This window comes from Vitis vinifera, chromosome 8 (assembly GCF_030704535.1).
Source record: "Vitis vinifera cultivar Pinot Noir 40024 chromosome 8, ASM3070453v1".
Taxonomy (NCBI): Eukaryota; Viridiplantae; Streptophyta; class Magnoliopsida; order Vitales; family Vitaceae; genus Vitis; species Vitis vinifera.
In genome coordinates this window covers 3,125,629-3,135,152 of record NC_081812.1, presented here as the reverse complement: position 1 = coordinate 3,135,152, position 9,524 = coordinate 3,125,629, and the positions used below count along the sequence as shown (strand labels likewise).

At 38.6% G+C, this 9,524-nt stretch overlaps 1 long non-coding RNA gene across 1 annotated transcript; it reads left to right on the top strand.

The window, feature by feature from the left end:
• The first annotated feature begins 492 nt into the window (after positions 1–492).
• On the top strand, positions 493–6,375 carry LOC109122973 (uncharacterized). The gene is made up of 2 exons (XR_002030587.2): positions 493–835; positions 1,584–6,375. It is a non-coding gene; the product is annotated as an uncharacterized LOC109122973 (long non-coding RNA).
• Positions 6,376–9,524: the final 3,149 nt, after the last annotated feature.

The window sequence follows — 9,524 nt, the reverse complement described above, 5'->3', positions numbered from 1 at the left end:
TGTGTGTTTTGAGTCTTAAATAGAAAATAACCATCAAAGAAAAATTGAAGGTATTTGTAGACCCTCAATTTTGTCCTCCTAGCACATATCCTATTAGATACTTGTTCGATACTTTACAATTAGCTCCTTGGTGGCCCATATCTACTCACACTACTTACTTTTCTTGAACCACCTCGGAGACTCTGGTTGAGGGATTGCCTAACCCCTTATTATGACCTTGGCAGCCCTAATTTAGACTTAGGCACTTTCCTAAACGCCTTAGGCCCACTTAGACACTTCATTGGGCTTAGTTCACTTAGGCCCACTTAAGCACTTTTAAACCCACTTTTTATATGACTTGCATGATTGCATGACCTGCATGACTTGTGTGGCTTATATGGATTTCTTTATTATTTTTATTTTATTTTATCTTATTACAAGTTTCTAAATCATATTTTTTGGCTTTTTGGGCATGAGAAAACGAGGCGCCATCTATTTGGAAGGAGAATCAACAGAATTTTGAAAAAGAGGAGATTTTGTTTTTAGAAGGATGACACGTATATTATTTCCATGAGGGAATCAGTTACAAAAGAGAAGAAAATAAGAAAAGAAAGTGGATTTCTTTTTTTGGATCAGAGAAGTTTTCTTTTCAGAGGGAGATTTTTTTTATTATTTTTGTAGAGAGACACAAAAGGAAGAAAAAGGAAGGGATTCTCCTCCAACAGATTTGGGGGGTTCTTTGGAGAAGGCTGATATATATACGTGAGAGAGGAAAAGGAGGGAGGATTCTTTGATTGTCAAAGGTGGAAAGGTGCACAAGAGTGGAAGAGGGAGATTGCAGCCAGGGTTCTACCAGGTACGCTTCTTGTTCTTTTTTATTTATTTGTTTTATTATTTTGGTATTCCCGTTTACATTCCACTCTGGATTCTCTGGCTGTTTTTGAGAAGTTGTTCTTGCTGATTGGAGTGGACATTGAGGGCCACTTATTTGCGTTGTTGAATCGAAATTTTCCTTCAAGCTTGCTCTGTTACGATTGTGTTCTTGATTTCTCTGATTTTTTTTTATAAATAGCTGAAACAGAGACTTACGTTTGAACTTTAATGTTTGTGGAATCTTGAATATAATTTTAACTAAGCTTGTCTTAACGTGTTCAAATTCTTCAAAGCCCTTTTGAAAATAATGAAATGTGGCTTATTTGCTTACCCACCTTTATCTCCCTTGCTTTGTTTTTCTTGGATTTTTATTTTTTTTTCTTTCTCTTCTTTGCTTTTGCATCCATATTTCTTCTCTTTCCCCTTTGGTGTTCTGGGCTATGGAGACCATGATGGCATGAGTATTTCATGAAAGGTAGAAACTTTATAAAGGTTGTGTAGAATGTGGGCTGTTTGTGGGGTTTGGCACATGATAACAGATTGTTGAATCAAATTGGGTATTTCCTCCTCAAGGCAAGAAAGTCGTTAAACCAGGTTCCGGATGTGATTTAGTTGGATGCAGAAGTTGCTTCAATTTTTTGGGTTCTCTGTTCATGGTATTTTGGGTTGGAATCCTAGCGGGATCAGTACAACACCTCTTCTCACCGCTACTGTCGCTTGTGTTCCAACAGAAGTGCACGCTGAAGATATTGATGAAGTGGAGTTCAAAATATCTCCAGGTGAGATCACAGCCGTTATGAAGTAGGTTTAGAGGAACCCGTTGAAATTGAAAGATGACGAACCTTCATGTTTCAGTGAGTCATTAATTTTAGCATTTTAATAATTCAAGATATGAATAGACAACTCAGATTGAAAGCTAAAGCATACTCTTGCATTTGATGATGAACCTGATCCTCAACCTGATCCTCAGATCATTGATACATTATGGTAAATCTCATGATGGGAATGCACATTACTTCAGGATCACCCTTTTTGTTGCTGCTATTAGATCCTATTATAGTGAATCTTGCTTGCTTCATGGTGTGGGATAGACGCTATCTAAGGGGGCAGTATAACTGAAGAGTAAATGTTGAAGTGCACAGGAGTAGTATAACAGGGGCAGTTGCAACTCTGAAACAGAGAATGCTGTCTGTCATGAAGATGAAGCCCTTTTTTGGAGACCTTTTCTCTGAAGGTGGTCGGTCTGTAATATTTACAGATGGATGTGATCAAGCCTTTGTTTCAGTCAATCCGACTGCCAATTACTGCAATATGCTAATTCAAGCTGCTTCAAAAGTATTAGGGTTTCTAAAAAGACTGTGTCTTTTCTCTAGAATGGCACACCTCAGTTTATGAGGATGCTTGTAAAAAGCTTAGTGGGAAGCACATGGATATTCTGCTTTCCATACTCAATTGTCAGGGTTGCTATTCTGAAGACAGAATTTCTGACAGCATTACAGGTTTACATGAGCAAAGGAAGACTGGATACGTCCATGAATTTTGTTTTGAATTGCTGCACAATCTTCTCACACGCCATGCTTTGTTTGGTTAACTTGAAGAATATTTTTTTGGGCAAATCATGAATGTTGATAGTGGTTGCTTCATTTACAATGATCTAACCCTAACTTTGCTAGCTCACTCTCACTTGTAGAGTAGGTTCGGCTGGTAGCCAATTGAGAAACAACATTTACAGGGAAGATATAGATTTCATTGTTGAGAAGGCAAAAGCTCTCTATTCAAAATGTCCAAGCCTCAAGGAACTTTTTTTTTTAGGACTCTTCCCTCTATGTTTCACATTGAGATTCTCCTTATGGCATGCCATTTATCTTCAGAAGTTGAGAACATAATGAATGCATAGAACCTCTTACATTGTTGATGCAATCTGATAGCAGCATAGCCATAGAATCTGGTATTTGTGCTTTTGAAAGATTATTGGATGGTGAATAACTAGTGGAGCTTGCAACAACTTGTGATATTGTGGATCTCATTGTTAGCTTGGCTTCTGGATCAAACCATTAGCTCACTGAGATTTGCATCTGTGCTCGCACAAATCTGGGGAAGGATCGAACTCCCCTCAAGCTAGACACTGGTCAAAGCTAGTATTATTGATAATTGTCTTCAGATACTCCCTGTTGCACCCAGTTCATTATGCTTTTCAATTACAGAACTGTTCCGCACCCTAACATATAGCAGTGTAATTTCCAAAGGCTCAGCTGCTGCAAGAATTGTGGAACCCTCCTCTTTATGGCTTTGCTTCGTCCAGATTTCAGTATGTGGGGACAGCATAGTGCTTTGCAAGTTCTTGTAAATATTTTGGAGAGATCATAAAGCCTTGCAACACTAAAAATTGTGGCTCCCTGTTTCTGGGCTTCCTCCTGTTAGTAACAGGGTTTATCCAGTTGAAAGGAAAAATATTGTTGACATGAATGTCCAAAATGGTCGTTCTTCTAGCATGACTGAGCTTTCTAATATCACAGCTACTTTATCTGGCTAAAGCATGTCAAGAAATAGATGTGTAGATGAAAATAGTCGCCTACAGTTTCAACTTCATGCAGAATTTGATGATCAGTCTGATTTCCTGTTAAATATGCCCAATGGTAATAACCAGAGTGTGCAGCAGCAACTCACTGACAAATCCAAAGCTGCAAAACCCTTCACTTCTACAAACTATCTTGATTTAGCAAGAAAAAATAGAATTGTAACAGATCTCGATGGGCAAATAAACTTTCCTAAAAGAATCTTTTCTTCTGCCAGTCTTTATTCAAAGGTCCAGCTTTGAGTGGCAGTAGAGATGGACAGAGTTTGAGTCGAGGTGGAAATTGGGTGGGCTCTGACCTTCACTCATACATGGAACCGCATGGTGTCCACTACATGCAAGGAACTTCAGATTATGCAACACGTACAGCTGCTAGCCAGGGTGACCCTTCTTCAGTGAGGAATTTCATTGGCACTTCACATGGAGATTTTGTTAGGGTTGCAGAAAGCGTACATTGAGACTTTGCTTGCTCAGCAAAAAAACAACAATATGAGTTGCCACTTTTAGGTAAATCTGGTGGTTTGAATCAGGGGTACTATAGGAATTCTTCGGTTATCTTGGCGGAAAAGCGCACAAGGGTGGAAAAGGAACAATTTGCTATCTCTGAAGACTGCATTACTGATAAACCTGAGGGGTCAAAGGTAAAAGGTCGTGCATCAACTAGTCATATTCGTTTGAAGGTTAAAATGGGCAAAATGGTAAGTCAAAGTGGTTCGAAGGATATTGTTCTGGACATGGTTGGTACTTCAGATCCTATTCTGACCATGTTTAGCGATAACAGGTCTGAACTATGCTGGGCTATGAGTTCAGAATTATAGAAATTCACAGTTGGCATTGAAACACAATTAATGGAAGAAATCCTTGGGACTGGGCAGCATCTCACTTCATGGGAATCCACTTTCACAAAAGCCATATTAGAACATATAATGTGGATAGAGGGTGGAAAGTGCAGAAGAATATTCTTGCAAGAAAAGCTTGCGATGGACAGTCACTGATACATCTCTCTCCTCTGATCCACGCCACCCCTCTCCGATCAGTCCATTTTTTATTCAACTTATTCAATCTGAAATACTCAAGATCGAGGTACCCGACTCTGCCTACAACTGCAGTTGATGCATGGCTGCCATTTTCATCTGGCATGATTCTGGACAACCTGAAATAAGTAACTTTTGCTTGCAGTTTCTCATCCAACAAAATGTTGGAAGTCTTGACATCTTTGTGGATTATAGGTAGCTTGCAACCATTATGTAAATACTCTAATGCTTGTGCTGTATCAACTACTATTCGAAGTCTGTGATCCCAACTCAAGACAGCAGTATTTGTAGTTGACAAATACTCTTGCAAGTTTCCATTAGTCATATACTCGTATACAAGCCCCAAGTGTTGTCTTTCATTGTAGTATCCAATGAGGGGAACCAAGTTCCTGTGATGAATTTTTGTCATCAACTGAGCCTGCAGTGATGCAAATTGGCAACGTCCAATCTTAGCCAAATTGAAAAGGAACCTATAAATTTCCATAGGTGTTGAGGGTTCATAATGAAGAAACACTTTGGCCATTGGCTTGATTGGGACGACATCTTGACAGCAACCTGAGTACTATCCTTCAAGCAGCCACCATATACTGTTCCAAATCCTCCTTTACCAGGTCCACAAGATAGCGACCACACTCGAGAGGACTAAAACTGAGGGAAAATGAAGCAAGGGTAACAATAAGAGTACATTGAGTCATCAAGAGAACCGAATCTTAGGAGAAATTAAGGATCAAATTGAACAGGTCCTTGCACTAGTTTTTGAGAATTATAAGTCACTTGACAAGTCATTTGCTTCTGAGATTATAAATGCTTTCAAGCCAACAACTGGTTTTGTCGCTCCTGCATTGGGATCCGCTGTAAAGTTGTACACACTTCTTCATGACATCTTGTCACCTGAAGTACAGAATCATCTATGCCACTATTTCTAGGCTGCTGCAAACAAAATATCAATAAAGACACGAGCACTTGGTTGAAGAAAATTGTTTGTGAGCAGTTGGGTGATACCAAGCAAAACTCTACAGTGAATTGAGGGCATTAGAAGTTGAAATAGATGCTGTGGCATATCCTATTTAACGGGCAAGGAATACCGAAAGAAATGAAAATCATGTCTCAGATGGTAATGATAACAGGGCACAAGGAGATGCAAAGGATGATAAATTTGTTATTCAGGCTTCTGCCAATAATTTAACCCTTTAGCATGCCTTAGCTGCTGATCGTCTAAGAAGCCTCAAGAAAACAAAAGCTCAACTTGAAATAGAGCTTTCAAATTTGAAAAAGGAGAAGCCTTCCAAAATTGTTGAGCATGACAAGGTGATACCCAATTTGGTCAAGGAGGAGGCAAGACCCAAGAAAAGGTTAAATGAAATTCTGAAATTGGGCAAAGAGTTAAAGAAGCGAAAGAAAATAATTTCATTTGATGATGATGTTGATTTTGATGCAGTCCTAGATGCAGCTTCTGCAGGATTTGTCAAAACAGAAAGAGACAAGTTGGTTAGAAAAGAGACTTTAACTCCTTTCCATAGGCTCAAAGGCTTTGAACGTCATCTTCAACAACCAGGTCCATCAAATAGAGACAATTTACCCGAGGATAAAGAGAGTAGCATTCACATCAGAACTGAACCTATTGTGAGGCAGATCTTGGGATTCTCTTGGCCATCAGCTGATGAATTTTCTAGTTGCTACAAGTGCTGAGGTTTCTATTGGTCAGACCATTGACCTCAAAAGAACAGCAAAAATGCTCTTGAATTCAGTTAGAAACACATTGAAATCGCTGTATCACTGGAGGATTATGCTGCCATGAATCCAGCCAAGCGTTTTACCTTTGTCTCCTATAGTGCTAGAAGGTACTCTGCCAAAAAGGTTCTGGAACGCTCAAATATTTAAATTGGAGGATTTCTAATGCTTTAATAGCACTCACCCTATAACGAAGACTCAGTTTATGATGAAAGCGTGGAGTTTCTGGCATTCACCTATACACCGAATGCAGAATCAATATTTGCTCCTCTCACAGAAACAAACAATTTTCCATAGCAAATCTAGTGATCAAGATGATGCAGGCTGTGAGAATTTCTTGAAAACATTGCAAATGGCCAGGCCAAACGATGAAGCTATTCTCCAAAAACTGAAACAAGTGCCATTGGAAATGGAAAATTGAAATGGATGATAGAATAAATGTGGACTGACAATATATTAAACATTGTCCAGGATTAAGCTATCTTTTAACATGCAATTTTTGATTTAATCTTGAGTATGGGCCACCTAATGTGTAGAGCCCAATGCCATCACGGGCTTTAGATGATGGGCCTAAGGCCCGTGAGGCCCAATAACCAATGGGTATGGTCCCTAAGGTAGGAGGGTATAAAAGAGTTTAGGTTTGTGTCTTTTGGATGAATCACATCTTTTGAACACAAAAAAAAAACAACCACTCTCTCTCCCGCTCCCATTGCTTGAGAGAATACAGTGAAAGAGGTGGTGCCCTCCGTTGCCCTTAAAAGATCCATATCGTCTTCAAACGCACAATGGACTCAGGTTAGTTCGGATTCTATATGGTAGCATTCCGCAAAACCTTCAAGGCATGATTTCTTTGTATGGTTTAACATGAGATTCTTGGCAGAGTTTCTTTTATGTTAATAATGGTGATGTATTTCAATTGATATCAGAGCAACATGTTAAATCATTAAGAAATTACCATTTATTTAAAATAAAAATATCGAAATGCTCTCACTTTCCTTCACCAAAACCCTCAGTTGGCCTCCTTTCGTGCCCCTGAAACACCATGGAGGGCATTAGGGAGGGTGGTGATTTGGGTTTCCGGAGAGCATGGAATTAAGGCGCGGTTCAGGCGAGTTTCAGGCGTCCATGCGGCGCTGGTGCGCCGTCCGTGCGGCGCTAGTGCGCCGTCCGTGCGGCGCTAGTGCGCCGTCCGTGCAGGGCTGGTGCGTCGTGGGGGCTCCATTGTAGGCGCCGTGAGGGCAGCACTACCGTTAACCCGTGACCATGCTATTCCCTTAAATTCAAGCCCACAGTTGAACCACTAGACCAAGTGTTTATTTTATGCATCAATTGTTATATATATATATATATATATATATATATATATATATACATGTTTTTATTCTTTAATTGATATATATATATATACATGCTTTTATGCTTCAATTTGTATGGATATATACATAAATTTGTGCATAAATAAATAGATGAATAATTTTAATTAAATTATTTCTTACTATATTTGTGTTATATATTTTTAAAATAAATAAATTGTGTATGTCGGTTGCCAAAGTGACTTGTATTATATAATTAGATCCATCAGAGCCAAGTTCAGTTTAGAGACGCCTGATCATGGCTTATTGACTTTAGAGGAAGAGATGGTTTGAATCTGTTCTTACTTGTACAAACTGTTGAAGATATAACTTCAAGACACGCTCTTGCATCCTTACCGAGAGAATTGATCCAACCTTCGGACCACTTAGCATTGGAACTCGCCTTAAAAGAAATGAGCTTTAAAGCACTTGCCAAAATTCAAAAGGGGCACCACACACATACAGCTTGGAGATGTTGCAACAGTCCGTGTATTTATTCGAAAAGCTACATCAGTGAATTTCCCTATGCGAGCTAAAGAAGATCAATTAGTACTACAGAAAAGACAAAGGATGAAGTTGTGATGAGCTGGAAAACTCAGATTCTGAACTACAGAAAAATCCAGAAGTGAACTATAAGAAAATTGATAAATCAGATGAACTTCTGAATGAAGATTTGAAACTTGAGAATGAGTGGCAGCAAGTGAGCATGTGTTCCGAAATGAATATGGCCAGTTCTTCTCCAAACATGTTAACAATGTACAAAGGTCTCTTCACACAACCATCAGCAATCCAGTTACAGCTAAACCTCCCAAACTCCACTCCATCATATCTACCTTGCTAAACACACCTCTTCCTCATATTGCTTCTTTGATTGGGAATTTATTGTTTTAAATTGAATTTTTAAATTATTTTTCAACTAAACATTTCTAGCTTTGAAAAATCCATCTTTAGAGCCTTTCTAGTCACTAAAATCCAGATTTTAATAAATATGCTGCCACTTTCCTCTAGACATGCATTTTCACTATTTTCTTTTATTTTCAACTATTTTCATGATTTTCTCGATTTTCAACAAGCATGAATAAACCTCATGATTCCAAACAATGGAATTCATAGAATCAACTCATACGAAATTAATTAGGGCTTTGGTGGGGGCCCGACATTCACGAATATTCTCTTTGATAGTGTTTGTTTGATATTCGACTAATTGTGCTTCCTCTTTGTGGTATATATGAGATTATTTTTAATCTATTATCTGGATAATTTTGTTTCCCATAAAGGAGTACTAGCTTGCTATCCAGGTACGCTCTTCCTCACCTATTTTCGAGAATTATGTGGGCACGTATGCTATTGGTGATTATATCCATACATGATGTGATTCTTGGGTGTTTAGATACATGCTTGATTTGCTCAGATAAAACAAATGTTGTATCACATTTCAGACTAACCTTTGATGTCTTTTGATAGCGCTTAACAAGCGGTTCAGGTACGTATCCTAACTTTCCTTTATGGGCGTGATTGGTTTTTCTTGTTTGGCATGCTAGTTTTGAGATCACCTTAGCCTACCTAGGTACCCTCAATTAATCAGTTGATTGCCACATTTCCTTCAACGTAGTCAGTAGAGACCTTTGTAGGGCTTAGAGGGGTGCTATCTCTTGGAGGTACCTTCCCAATAAGTAACCTGATCCCTGAACCTAGACTCGGGTTTTTCAAAGACATGCTTTTCCAAAAACTATGGAGTCATTTTTTAGGGTTTTATTTCTTGTTTTATTTTTCCTTTAAAATAAAATAAAATAAGTGGCGATTCTGACTTTTCCAAAAACAACATCTTCACCAAATAAAAAGCGAGTCTCGCCGATTGAGTGGGGGCGCATTTGAAAAATGCGGGTCCACAGTATCTCAAGGATTCAACCTAACTATTTTTGCACTTGAAGGTATAAAAAGAAAAAGTAAGTGAACTAATACTCTTGTTCTAACTACATC